At 39.0% G+C, this 14,967-nt stretch overlaps 1 non-coding gene across 1 annotated transcript; it reads left to right on the top strand.

Annotated features, from left to right (window-relative positions):
• The first annotated feature begins 348 nt into the window (after positions 1-348).
• Positions 349-455, top strand: LOC130734763 (small nucleolar RNA R71). The gene has a single exon (XR_009018108.1). It is a non-coding gene; the product is annotated as a small nucleolar RNA R71 (small nucleolar RNA).
• Positions 456-14,967: the final 14,512 nt, after the last annotated feature.

Raw genomic sequence — 14,967 nt, 5'->3', positions numbered from 1 at the left:
GTGCAAAATTCACTAACATTGGGCCCTCCAATAGCCACACACTCCACTTTGGCTGTTGTAGCACCGACCAAATTGGTCGCCTTTATGTGATTTTGAATCTCCGCAATTCGTTCGGAGAGTTTCTTGTTGGAGGCCAAGAGCTTGTCGTAAGCTTCCACTTCAATCTTACTCCTTTGGGTTTGGCGATCATTTTCAGAGTTCATAGCTCTCGCTGCCATCTTTTCTATTAAGTCATACCCCGCTTGTGGGGGAAGAGCATCGAACTCGCCATTTGAAGCCGCATCTAGGCCAAACCTCCAAGTGTATTGTAGACCATCATAAAATGTTGCAACCAATTCAGCTTGGGTGAGATTGTGTTGAGGACATTTCCTCAAGAGCTTCTTGAAGCGCTCCCAAGCTTCATAGAGATTTTCTTCAATGGGTTGCACAAAATTCATGATGTCTTTTTTCAATTTCCTCAAAAGGGCTCTTGGGAAGAACCTTGTTGTGAACATTTCTGCTAAGTCTTCCCAAGTAGTGAAGCTCCCTTGAGGTTGAGAATTCAGCCATTCCTCAGCGGTGTCCTTCAAAGAAAATGGAAACAAGCTCAACCGAATTGCATCCGCCGGAACATTGTTCACCCGGTAAGTGTTGCAATTCCGGATGAACCTCTCCATGTGACCATGTGGATCTTCCAAAGTACCTCCACCATATTGGTTTTGGCTCACCAAGTTGATGAATGCCGGTCTCAACTCAAAGTTTCCCACTCCCTCGGGAAAAACAATGCTCCCGGGATAGTGATAACTCATAGTAGATGAAGTGAGTTCCCGAAGAGACCGGTTGGCATCCTCAACTTCTTGTTCACGTAATCGAAGGGTGATCCCCTCTTGGATTCTTGCCTCAATATGGGCTTGCTTCTCCTCCTCCGTCATTCGGCCACCCATGGCGGTGTCTCTCGTGAGAGTAACCTGAATCTGTGACACTCAAACAGAGAAAGATTAGTAGCACCAATTCTAGACAAAGATAAAAATAAAAAAATAAAACCACAAACTAAAAACGAAAAAAATACCCGCATTTGTAAATCCTTTTGAAAAAATCATTTCTTTTCATTTAATAGGTTACTATTTGTGACCCCCGAAAGTCGGGATGTTACACCTCCGACCCAGTCGGCTTAGAGGAGACATTCTCCCATCCAATAAAAGTATCCCGAGCCCAACCCAAGCTCATCTATGCTATCAAATCATTAGGTTGCAAACCTACTCACCCGTCTAGTATGGATTAAAGGGGGACCACAGACGATATAAAGAAGAAACATAACCTTAAGACATAAGAGCTAGAAGCAACATGAAGCAGAGATTCTTGGGACAAGGAGAAAAAATAGTATGTTTGAACTAGAAACGCGTTATCTAGTAGCTCACATACCCAAAAGAAAAATGGGACAACAACACTACAAGACTAAGCGATAGAGAAATTGGGCTGAAGCTAGGAAGCCCAACTTACAAGTTCTTCTCATGGTTTCGACCTCATTTCAACTGCAAGCGGGTCTCTTGAGTTAAATTTTTCCTAGCTTCAAAATTGGGTCTTGTTTGTACTTCTTCGACAAGGGATATCCCCCTATACAATTCCATGAGGCAAACTCCTGTTGCTGTTTCAAATACACACGCAAAGAGCTAGTGAACTTTATCGAGAAAGAAATTTAAGAGTTACGTCTCAGTCATAGACCTAAGGGACAAAGACATGGATTCCTAATTCTAATGACGTGTTCATGTTTAGGAAATTAAAGATGTTAGAAATAATATTATAAAACCATTCATGTGGTCCTTACCGAAAAACTTAAGCTTTTAGGGTAGTTATTTGTTTGATTAGTATCAAAGCCAAGGGTAGAGGTGCTGCCCAAATAAGAGGATAAGGAGGGAGGACGAGCAGAGAAAATGACAGTTGCTAGCGATCCAACTTCATGTTTTAACTGATCTAGGCAACACAACCATTAAGTAGGTGGCGGTGGAGTCAACCCGCCGTTGGTTAAGAGGCGCTGGTTGTCACAAAACACCTATAATGGCCGACTAAGGAAGAAGTGTTGTCGCGGAAGGAGACGCATGATAGAGGGAGAAGCCAGAAACTGAATATGAGAAATGGTTTTGCATAAAAGTTGCTTCGATAGGCTCCACCACTATGGGGAAAACACAGATGGGCTCCACCGCTCCAACTCACAGGGAGTTAGATCTGTGAAAGCTGTGTCGAAGATCAAATATTCTCTTAATGAAATAATAATTAATATAAAATCATTCATGTGACCCTTACTAGATAACTCAAGCTTTTGAGATAACTGATTGTTTGACAAATGAGTTGATTTATTGTGAGCGTGCAGGAGATAAAAGAAAGAAAATAAAATATAGTTCTTTGGTGAGATAAAATATGCTCAATGTTATGATGGTAATAGACTCATACCCCCAATTTATGTTTTAACTATTGAATCTTATGATTGCCAATTACACATTTCAAGTTGCCAAACTGGAGAGAATTGTTGATCACGAGATCACAGTTTTTCCCGAACACACAACTTGGAATTACAAAGAGAAGGATCAGTAAATGATTACAAGGTAAAGTTGTAGCGATTGGATCAGACGAACTTTTACTGAAAATTGAACCAATCCAAATCACAAAAACTCTTAAACATTTACAACTCTTAATAGTACAAGTTAAAGGTATGAAAAACACTAGAACGGGGGGGGGGGGGGGTTGAATAGGGTTTTGAAGTTTAACCGCTTTCTCTCAAAGATTTTGACAATCTTTTCGGTGAAAGAATATAAGGTTCTAAAGATGAAGGATAAAGAAAAGCACACAATGATTTTATCCTGGTTCACTTGATGAATCTGTCAAGCTAGTCCAGTCTACCCGTTAAGGTGATTTTTTCCTTCTTAGAATGAAGGCAATCCGCTATTCAAAGATTGTTACAACTGCACTAGCACACCTTGCTCAGTGACTAACAAATCTAAGAACTAGCAACACCAACACAGCCTTGTCTTAGTCTTCTCAAGAATACTGACCTCACCGGTCTCTCAAGGAACTACAAACAAAGTTAGTGAAAGGTTTGGTTTACAAAGAAATGCTTCTAAAACAAGCAGAAGTAAACACTATAAGAACAGTGAAGAAATATTGCTACGATATTCGCTTGTAGGTTTTTCACTTGTATTGCTTAATAGTTTCTTAGCCAATTTCTTCTATCTTCAGCCTTTAAATACTCCAAGGTATATGGGTTGTATTCGTTGAAAGAATCCATCCGTTGGAGGGCAATTCTGGATTTTCCAGAACCTGTTGTGGCTGAACGTCGTAGGTAAGGCGGTCAGAATAGTACACTTGCTTTTGTACGAATGACAATGACATTGCCTTAGCCTAGCTGACTCTTGATCTTTGGCGACGCTTCATGTTGGGACTTGTGAAGCTATGTGATCAGAGTCAGAAGGAAGCTTGGATCTTCTGACCTTCAGAACTTTTGCTTCTGGACCGTTCACCTGAACTTCTGGTATTCAGAGCATCTTAAGCGTTTGCTACCGTTCAGAAGAACGTAGTGAATGTAGAAGCGTAACATTGGCTACTCTTGTGTCTTCAACTTTTGATTAATGTTGAGTCTTTGAATCAGAGTCAGAGCCTGTTTGCCACAACTTAAAAGACAAACGTTAGAGTACCATAATTGTTCATACATAATAAAAAACTTGTTATCATCAAAACATAGAGTTGTACCACCTGACCAAATCTTGGTCTTACAATCTCCCCCTTTTTGATGATGACAAATCCAAGTATTTTGATGAACAATTCTTAAACAATAAACTGAATACACTCAGAGTTTAAGGTATCAAAGTTAAACTTATCCTGAAATGTATAGTTTATATAGCTCCTTCTGAATCCAAGTAATGAGCTTGATTCTGAGCTAAGCTCCCCTAGAATCTATGACTTAACAAAAACGTTAGAATAGTCTAGACGTTGGGCTAATTTAGATAAAGTGATCAGAGTAATGTATCAATCAGAGTCAGGCATTTTAACATGACATATAAACGTTAGTATATCAGAGCAATTAAAGGAATCAGAGCATATGGTCACTTCAGAGGAAGTGAGATGTATTCCTTGCTAGTGCCTCATGAAAGATCTATAGTCATAACTGAAGGTATGAAAAACGCTAGAAAGGGGGGGTTTGAATAGGGTTTTGAAGATTAACCGCTTTCTCTCGAAGATAAAAACAATCTTTTCCGTGAAAGAATGTAAAGTGCTAAAGAAGAGGGATAACGAAAAGCACACAAGGATTTTATCCTGGTTCACTTGATGAATCACTCAAGCTAATCCAGTCCACCCGTTAAGGTGATTTCTTCCTTCTTAGAATGAAGGCAATCCACTATTCAAAGATTGTTACAACTGCACTAGCACACCTTGCTCAGTGACTAACAATACTAAGAACTAGAAGCACTAAGACAACCTTGCCTTAGTCTTCTCAAGAATACTGACCTCACGGGTCTCTCAAGGAACTACATACAAAGTTTGTGAAAGAGTTTGGTTTACAAAGAGATGCTTCTAAACAAGTAGACGTAAACACAAATAAGAACAATGAAGAAATATTGCTAAGGTATTCGCTGAAAGTATTTCACGTGTATGCACAAAGTTCCTTTGCTAAATTCTTCTATCTTCAGCCTTTAAATACTCCAAGGTGTTGAGGTTGTTTCCTTTGAAAGAATCTATCCATTGGAGGGCAGTGCTGGAATTTCCAGAGTCTGCTGTGGCTGAACATCGTAGGTAAGGCGGTCAGAATAGTACCTTTGCTTTTGTACGAATGACAATGACATTGCCTTAGCCTAGTTGACTCTTGATCTTGGGTGACGCTTCATGTTGGAACTTGTGAAGCTGTGTGATCAGAGTCAGAAGGAAGCTTGGATCCACTGACCTTCAGACTTCCTGCTTCTGGACCGTTCATCAGAACATCTGGCCTTGAGAGCATGAAGTGCTTCTGGTCTTGAGAGCCAGCTTACTATTGGACTTCAGAGCTTTCAAGTCTTCAGCTTCTGGACCGTTCCTCAGACCATCTGATCTTCAGAATTTCAGAGTTTGAATCTTTCATAGTCCATATCAGAGCTTTAATCTTCAGAGCATCTTAAGCGTTTGCTACCGTTTAGAAGAACGTAGTGAAAGTAGAAGCGTAACGTTGGCTACTCTTGTGTCTTCAACTTCTGATTAATGTTGAGTCTTTGAATCAGAGTCAGAGCCTGTTTGCCACAACTTAAAAGACAAAAGTTAGAGTACCATAATTGTTCATACATAATAAAAAACTTGTTATCATCAAAACATAGAGTTGTACCACCTGACCAAATCTTGGTCTTACAATCTCCCCCTTTTTGATGATGACAAATCCAAGTATTTTGATGAACAATTCTTAAACAATAAACTGAATACACTCAGAGTTTAAGGTATCAAAGTTAAACTTATCCTGAAATGTATAGTTTATATAGCTCCTTCTAAATCCAAGTAATGAGCTTGATTCTGAGCTAAGCTCCCCCTGAATCTATGACTTAACAAAAACGTTATAATAGTCTAGATTCTGAGCTAAATTAGATAAAGTGATCAGAGTAATGTATCAATCAGAGTCAGGCATTTTAACATAACATATAAATGTTAGTATCTCAGAGCAATTAAAGGAATCATAGCATATGGTCACTTCAGAGGAAGTGAGATGTATTCCTTGCTAGTGCCTCATTAAAGATCTATAGTCATAACGATTTGAACTTCAAATTCTCCAAAAGAAAAAAAAATAACACATCAAAAACTGGATGTACTCCCCTTTTTTGTCATAAGCAAAAAGGTCGCGGAGTGTGAAAAACTTAGCTTTGAAGTACAGGTACTCCCCCTGAGAAAAGGACTAAGTCCACAAAAGGAAAGGATAATAAGATAGATAAAAAAGACACATATAATCAGAGTAAAGAAAATATATGAAAAGAAGGAAGGAGAAAGAGAGTCGGAGCAAAGAACACTGACCAAGGATTGGGAGACGATGAACAGACGTTTACCACCGACCAACTGAATTTAAGACATTCAAAGATGAACTCGGTAACAGTGTCTTGGGAAGGTGTTTCAGTGATAAATGCGGGCAACCGTTCCTGGAGTATAAATATCAGTTCTTTCTTGTCATTCTTCATACTCACACTTTCTCTGAAGTAATCTGTCAATAGTCTCCAGAAGCTTAAAATGGCTGCCATTGAATAACTTCGTATGGAATTGAGAGAACGTTGCTTCGAGCAGAATCTTTATGTTGCTTTGTACTTCAAGGTCACAACCGTGAGTAGCATCCGTCAGCTTATTGCGGACTTCTTGGTATGGGTCCGGATCCAGTTCTGGATGCAGCTCTGCGAGTTTTCCTTGAGTTCATGGAGGAGCTTGGCGAGCTCTTCCAAGCAGAAGCGGAGGTCACCATGATGATTAGTGGTTGGGAGATAGAGCTGGAGATTCGAGCAGAGTACACAGAGGAACGACAGGAAGAATGTAAGGATGAAATGGCGCGTTTGATAGTTCAGATGCAGCCTAGAGATAGGCAGTTAGCGGTAATTCTAGAGCATTATCAAGATATGAGGATAAATCCTCCTTTCTAAGTGTAAAACACAATTTCAATGAATAAAGGAAGTTTATGTTTAAAGCATTGTGTGTATGTGTGATGTTAGAAAAAGAGGTAAAGGATCAGAAAGTGAAAACCTTAATAGAAGATAATAAATAAAATAAGTACCAACGTAAACAGAAAAACCAACCAGATATATATAAAAAAAAGTTAAAAAAAAAAGAGAGAAAAGAGAGAAATCCTAAGAGACTAAGGTTTGGGATCTGGAAGCCTCCTCAGAATGTTGCCAAACATTGCTTCCACACTCTTGTTGAACGCATCCTGTTTATCAAATTGTGTCTGAAAGCTATCAAGCCTTTGCACTATCGCAGTCAGATCAGGTTGAGTAGAAACAGGCGGATCAGCGTGAATTGAAGAAGTAGTAGAAGCAGATATAGCAACTAAGGTGACATTTATAGCAGAAGTTGCTTGCGGATCTGGAGAAGAAGTAGAAGCAGATGCACAAACAAGAGCTTTGGCCTTCAGGGCAGCAGCCTCAACTTCTAACTTAGCAGCTTGTTCCAGAGCTTCTAGGCAGGCAGCCTCTTTCTGAGAAGCTTCAACTCTGGCAGCTTCAAGTCTTGCACCAGCGACTCTGGCCAAGTCATCAGCCATAGCAACTAGTCTTGCCAATTTAGCTTCTTTGACTTCAGATTTAGCTCTCTTAGCCTTAGCTTCCTGTGAATGTTCTTCCTGATTCTTGGTATTCTGAATTGCTTCTCTTAGCTTGATGAACATTTGAGATTCTCGATGAGCTTATCTTCGTTCAGTCAGAGATTCGTTCTTGACCCTTGCAGCCTCAACTTGATCAAAACGTTCTAGATCATCGAACGCATGCATGTCCTCAATGCATCCTTGCATCCAGCTGCAGAATCTCTCCCACAAGGAATTAACCACATTGGGTTTCTCACTTGTATCGGTGTAAGCATAGAGATTTTTCAGCCTTGTTGATGCCATATCATTAAAAATTTTAATGCATTCCAGAAGGGTGGTAGGCTCTAGATATGTATAGCGGATGATAGGAAGGTTTGGTTGAGGAGTGGGTTAAGGAGCGACAGCTTGGTTAGAGCAGGTTGCCTCTTGAACAGAAGTTTCTGCTTCAGGTGTTGGGGCTAGAGTCTGAGTCACCTGATCAGAAGTAGTCTGATCTGGAGTGGGAATGGTTTGTGCTTCTAGGTTGGCGAACACAAAGTCTTTTGAAATAACTGGGGAATAGTTAGACAAAGAGACTTGTGAGGAATCAGGTGAAGAGAAAGGAGGAAACACGTTGTAGAGAGAAGAGGATGGTGGAATAGGATTAAAGATATCTTCTGGGGGTGTAGAGATCCTTTTCTCTAGGATTTGTTGGAATTGTTTTTCTGTGGAGGAAGTTTTTATGAGAGAGGATGGTTGTGGTAGTTCTGGATGGAAGATGGATAATTGGAGGAGTTGGAGCAGAGGATGCTTGACGAATCTGATCTAAAAGATCTGGTTTGGGAGGTGGAGGAGAGTTTTGTTCTGGAGTGGTGGTGACTGCTATTGCATATGTGGAAATGGCAGAGGTTGAGGGAAGAGGGGTTGTGAGAGATTGATATCTTGGGATAATTGGGGCAGAAGAAGGAGGAATTGTCTGGGATGAAGAGGAGGAAGGAACGACATTAACAACAGTAACAGGAGCAGAAGAAACAACAGCTTGAGGCTTACTTGTCTCCTTGGCAGAGGATCTGGTGATCCTTTGAACTCTGCTCTGAGTTAATTGAGGCTTAGCAGCCTTTGATTCCGTCTTGATCTTCTTTACCTTCTTCTTCGTTAGTTTCTTCTCAAAGTCTTAATCTGAATTTGATTTCTGAGGCCTTTTCTTGGAAGGTTTGGACATATCTGGCGGACAATCTGGAAGAGAGTTGAAAAAGTCTTCAAAATCCACTTCAACTCCTTGTTCCTTCAGAAGATTGACATACTCCTGAATTGCATCTGGAGAGTCCAGCTTTGTCCAAAGAGGGAAGTCATCAATGACAATCCTCCTCTGGATTATTTCTTCCTGAAGCTCCTCAGGAGGAGGAACGACAATCTCGTCAACGATTTTCATCCTCTTCAGATTCTTTACATTGAAAGCTTCTCCAGAAGTTGTGGTTAGATCCTCTGTACAGCCCGTGGCAATCAGGTCTTCAACTAGCTTACTCTCCACAAAAATGCCAGAGAGAATTTTTCCAAAGGGAATGTAATAAATTGCATTCTTCATGTATCCGACAGTGGTTCTTGATTTCTTGATGCACTCCTTGAGATATATGAATATGAAGAAGGGAAGGCACAACTTCTTCTTCTTGATTAAGAAGATCATCAACTTCTGAGTAGCGTTGATGTAGTCAGATGAACTGGACAGAGTCCTAGGGTTGATGCAAGAGAGGATGATTTTGTGCCAAACCCTCAGTTCAGGATAACGATCACTGGATTTGTACTCTACCTTCTTTGGCTCCCAGTTGACAAAGAGTTCCTTGTTGACAATTGGCTTCATCTCTCGAATCCTTTTGTTTACACTGTGAAACCGCTTTCCAACACCAAACTCCATTCCAAGAAGTTGAGAAATTGATTTCTCAGTAATGACAATCTTTCTTCCCAGAACATGTGAAACAACATAGTAGTTGTCGCACTCAGCATGTTTTCAGAATTCTTTGACTAGCTTGGTGTAGGTAGGCCCAATTAGCCTTTCAAAGTAGTTACTCCAAACTTGTGCTTCCATCTCCGGTCGGATGTCGATGCCGTTGTCAGCCAAATTTTCAAAATTAACCGTAAGTTCTTTGAGAACCTTGAGTTCTTTAACTGAGAAGGTGCAGTAAATGGCAGCAGTTCTCTAGGTAATTGGGATGACTCTTGCTCGGTCTGCCGAGTCAGTTTCCTCTTGCTGTTGAGGTTCTTCATTTCTGCATTGAGAAACTTCTCTAGATGCAGATTGCCCAGTGGGAAGACCCACAACCATAGTAGGAAAACTAGAGGGTCTTTCACTAGCAGCCTTTTCTGCTTGCTCTTCAGCCATGTGCTCAACCAAAATTCAAGTACTGATTGCTCTTGAGGATCGGAAGAGTTGAATTGAGACATGATGAAGGCTTGGGTTGAGAGGGATTAAAAGCAAGAGAGAGAACGAAGAGAATAGAAATTCACTGAACAGTTTTTTTAAAAAAATAAGTAGGTGAAGTGATGGAAACGTGTGTGAGAACGTGGGTAGATAGTGATTTTTTAAAAAGTAACCGCTGAGAGGTTGAGACTACAAAAGAAAAAGTGAAAATCAACGGTTGGAAATTAATGTGATAATAATAAGCAATAAGTACTATTAACAAGCGGTGGAGAATCAAGTAGATATGAATCATTACAACAGAAATTCCCGAGAGGCACAAGGAACAAGGTATCAGAATAAATCCGACACGCGTTTAATGTCTTATCTCAGAAGTAATACCAATGGGTACTCAACTTCTGATTAAGTGACCTTCTGGACTAGACAACTTCTGATAGTGAAGCATCATAGTCAGAGGTTCTGAACTATCTTCATGCTGGACAAGAGTTCATATTCAGATTTTTCAGAATAAACTTAAATGTATCCTATGCTAAGGGCTTTGTGAAGATATCTGCCCATTGATGGTCAGTATCCACAAACTTCTGAAGAAGTACGCCCTTCTTAACATAATCTCTAATAAAGTGATACTTTACCTCAGTGTGCTTGGCCCTTGAGTGTAAGATAGGATTCTTACTTAGAGAAATAGCAGTTGTGTTGTCACAATATATAGGGATATTGCTCTCAAAGATTTGATAATCTTCCAGCTGATGTTTCATCCAGAGCATCTGAGTGCTGCAAATAGCAGCTGATATATATTCTTTCTATGCAGTCGATAGAGCAATTGTAGATTGTCTCTTGCTTGCCCATGAGACTAAGTTGCTTCCCAAAAATTGACAATTTCCAGAGGTGCTTTTCCTTTCAGTTCTATCTCCAGCATAGTCAGCGTCACAGTAACCAGAAAGCTTATACTCTGATGTCCTTTTATACATCAAGCCTAGGTTAGTATAGCCTTTCAGATATTTGAGAATTCTCTTAACCGTAGTTAAGTGAGTTTCTCTAGGATCTGATTGGATCGAGCACATAAATGAATGCTGAAAAGAATATCTGACCTGGATGCAGTCAAATAGAGAAGAGAGCCTATCATACCACGATAAAGCTTCTGACAAACCTTTGAGCTTGTGTCTTCTACCTCTAGAATGCATGTAGGATGCATTGGTGTTTTAGCAGGAGTACATTCTAACATATTGAACTTCTTCAGAAGTTCTTTGGTATATTTATTTTGATGAATGTACGTTGCCTCTGGTTGTTGATCTACTTGAATTCCCAGAAAGTATTTGAGTTTTCCCATCATACTCTTTTCAAATTCAGCCTGCATTAACTTAGAAAATTCATTGCAAAGAGAGGGATTAACAGAGCCAAATATAATATCATCAACATAAATTTGTACAATCAGAATATCATTATTGTAGGATTTGCAAAAGAGAGTTGTATCCACTTTACCCCTTACGAAACCATTTTCCAGAAGGAAGGTACTGAGTCTCTCATACCATGCTCTTGGAGCTTGCTTTAAGCCATAAAGAGATTTCTTCAACTTGAAGACATGGTCAGGATGTTGAGCATCTTCTAATCCAGGGGGTTGATGAACATACACTTCTTCAGAAATGTAGCTGTTGAGAAACGCGCTTTTGACATCCATTTGATGAAGAACACACTACAAAAAACTTGCCATTTACCCACGGATATATTTCTGTCGGTATATCTTGTAGTGACGGTTATGAATCCGTAAGAAAAATATTTTGATATATACCTACGACTTCTGTTCCGTCGGTAAAGGGTTTAAAACCGTGGGTATAACCCAAAAAACCTTTACCGACGGACATTTCATTTCGTGGTTTTTAAGTCGCTATACCCACGGATATATTTCTGTCGGTATATCTTGTAGTGACGGTTATGAATCCGTAAGAAAAATATTTTGATATATACCTACGACTTCTGTTCCGTCGGTATAGGTATTAGCACTACAAAAAAAAATGTTTTTTAGTGGCGGTTTCTGACCGCTGCAATTGCACAAGTTCTTGGAAACTAACAATCAATTGTGGTAATTAACAACCTCAAATAAAGTTAACATATCAAACATAAAAATATCTTAACATCAGATAACATAACACTTAATACTACTTTATAAAAGAAAACAAGATAACAAAGCTTACATATAGAGAGTTCTGATATATTTCATTTACTACATTAACCAAGATCTATTCTAGAAAACTTGTGTAGTGGCAAAATAATTGCAAAAATAGTTACATAGGAGTTCTTATGTATCCCTATCACTCAACCTATCAATTCATCCCACATTCAGAACCAGTGTTGTCAAATCGCGATCGCGGAAAATCGCGGCGAGGCCAAAATCCGCTATTGCGTTTAGCGGATAGCGTCGCGGGCAAATAGCGGAAACGACATAGCGGTTAAAATAAGTAAAATATTATAAAAAAACAGCAGCTTATCAGACATCTATTGCAATATTAGAGCAGAAACATTTGAAAAGAACAAATAAAAACTGCATAAAAAATAACTGCTTATCACATAACAATAAAAACTGCATAAAATCATCATTTTTAACAACCAAATTTTAATTATTAAAGGCTGCCACCAGCTCAAAACAAATGTCAAAGGACTTAAAACAACATAAACCAAACACAAGTCTTAAAACAGTGAAACAGAAAAAGGAAATGCAACAAAAACGAATTAATGGAGAGTTAATTGGGCTTGTAGAAGGAGGATGAGAGAAGGAGAATTAGGATTTTGGAAATCTTTTCAATTCTGTCGTGATTCTTCATGATGAAGCGTAAATATAGAAAAAAATAATTAATGGGGAGTTAATTGGGCAGTAACAGTGAAACAGAAAAAGGAAATGCAACAAAAACGAATTAATGGGGAGTTAATTGGGCAGTTGGTGGCCCACTAGTCAAGAATTACCATATTTAAAAACCCTAAAACTAAAAAAAATGTGCAGTATTCCTCAAAATCCGCTATTTCCGTTTAGCTTACAGCGCCGCTACGGCCGTCGCGGCCGCAATTGCGTTTCTCGCGGTGTCCGCTATGTCGCGGCGTAGCGATTGCGGTGGCCCTAAAATCCGCTACGCTATAGCGGGTCGCGGCCGCTATAGCCGCTATTTGATAACACTGTTCAGAACAAGTACAAAGTTTGGAAGTGTATTAAAATAATAGATGAGACAAACTCGTAAGATGAAAAGCTCAAGTCCATAACAGCTAAATATCCAGATCTGCGACTTCAACTGCAATGCCTTCATCAAGGACTCAGCATGCCTCATTCACCACAAGAAAGAAGATCATCTATATGATGTCCTTTTATGCTAAGCTAGTACATGCTTTTGTAATAATTGCCTGCATCTGTGACCTACAATGCAGCAAACACACAATCAAAATTCATTTCTATAACTGAAAACTAAGTAAAATAATGTCTGAAGTTTTCTCTCAGACATAAAAACTTAACGCACTGCACATGCATGTCTCTAAAGGTTTGGTTATCACAGAGCAAAAGGTTAAAATGTTAATCTGAAAAGCTTCAAATATAAGTGAAGAACTTAGTTGTACCTCTTCCTTTCTCAACTTTCACAACAAGCACCTAAGAACATTAAAAGATTCCATGAAACCAAAAAAGAGTGGACCTCTAACCTTGATGCAAATATTGGATGCACAAAAGAACATAGTAGCATAAATCAACAGTCATGAAGCATAAATATCCTTGATGAAAAAATTAGACCTCAGTGAGGTGTGTGTTCCCTCTCCATCCCAAGCTATAGATTTGGCAAGAGATTGCATTACCTGTAAAGGAAAATTAAATCATAACTTCACAATTAATGAAAGAAGATAACATTGAACAATAAATTACAAGCTGTAAGGGAAACGTGAGACAAGATCTAAAGGAAACAATTCATGATAAAAAGGAAATTGCAACATAGAAATTGCATTTTTAAACGGATATCCAACTAAAAATCATGCCCCAGTGCACCTTGTAATGGATAAATCATCAAAAACCACATGCATACTTTTGCAAAGCCAAAACAAAAGCATATGAACAAAACAAAAGCATCGTTGTGTAGTTATAGTTGATATCTACTCTTGCACCCTCCGCAAATTTTTTGATGTTTTTCAGCATGATCAATTTTAGCATTCAAATCTTGAATGCCTCTAACTACTGTATGGTTTTTGTATTATATTTCTCTGTGATATTGCCCTGCATGCCACAAAGCCTCTCAAACCTGCATCAATGATTATTGGATAAATATCAAATTCATGGCATGACAACTCCATACAAGCCATAAAATGAATAACAAAATAATACCAATTGGTTTTATAGTAGCATCTCAGCCACTACAAAGCATCACATCCTGCACAAAATTTCCACATTTATTAAATTTGTTAGTACCTTTGGATAAAGTGAAAATCTCATTAAAACACACTTTCAGGCCAAAAAATAAAAAGAAGAAAAAGCTAGGAGAAGAAATCCAGGATCCTAAGCGTAAGTATCAAACTCAAATACTTATAGCTTCACCTCTATGATATGGTTTGCTGCATTCAACATACAAAAAGTTACTAGTAGCACAAGCTGTAGAGATAGAATAATTAGGGCTCATCCATGCCTGCAATCCATAAAGAATCATTAATCAAATATCAATAGGAAAAATAAAGAAGCTTATGAGTAAAACCAAATACCTAATTATGGTGTCTATAGTATGCTCTAAAATCTATTCAAACAAACCAGATCCATTGTAAGAATGGAAAAACCCATATTTGTTGTTGCAAAAGGGTTATTAAAAACCTGTTCAGAAGCATCATTAAAAACCTGTTCAACAGCATCATTATATTTGGGTGAGACTTGGGTAGTGGTTAACATGAACTGCTACCCCATTTCCGCTGCCCATCTCACTTTTTTTTGTAGTGCGACCACTTTCACCTCCTTCAATTGTACCTCTCAATTTGCAAAACTGCAACCACATAAACAAAAAGGAAAAAAAATTAAGAAAAAAAGAAGGAGCAGGAGTGTGGAGAAGCCCATAAGGAATGCCAGTTAGGTTTTAAACAGCAGATGCAGAACAATTAAATCAAGCGATTAAACAGTAGTATTTTTCGAATTGGGGGTTAGGGTTTGCACAATCGTAACTTCCCTTTGTTGCTTCGCGACGTCCATGCTCTGATTCTTGTGCTCTTTTCGTTTCCACATCCGCAATTAGAGTTATCCACCGTGAATTGGAGACCATGGCAGCTTCTCCCAAGTCGCCTTCGTCAAGGAACCTTTTCCATCTGCCCCGGT

The sequence above is a fragment of the Lotus japonicus genome, chromosome 1 (genome assembly GCF_012489685.1).
Source record: "Lotus japonicus ecotype B-129 chromosome 1, LjGifu_v1.2".
Lineage (NCBI taxonomy): Eukaryota > Viridiplantae > Streptophyta > Magnoliopsida > Fabales > Fabaceae > Lotus > Lotus japonicus.
The sequence above is the reverse complement of the archived record's forward strand: the minus strand, read 5'-3'. Positions and strand labels throughout refer to the sequence as shown.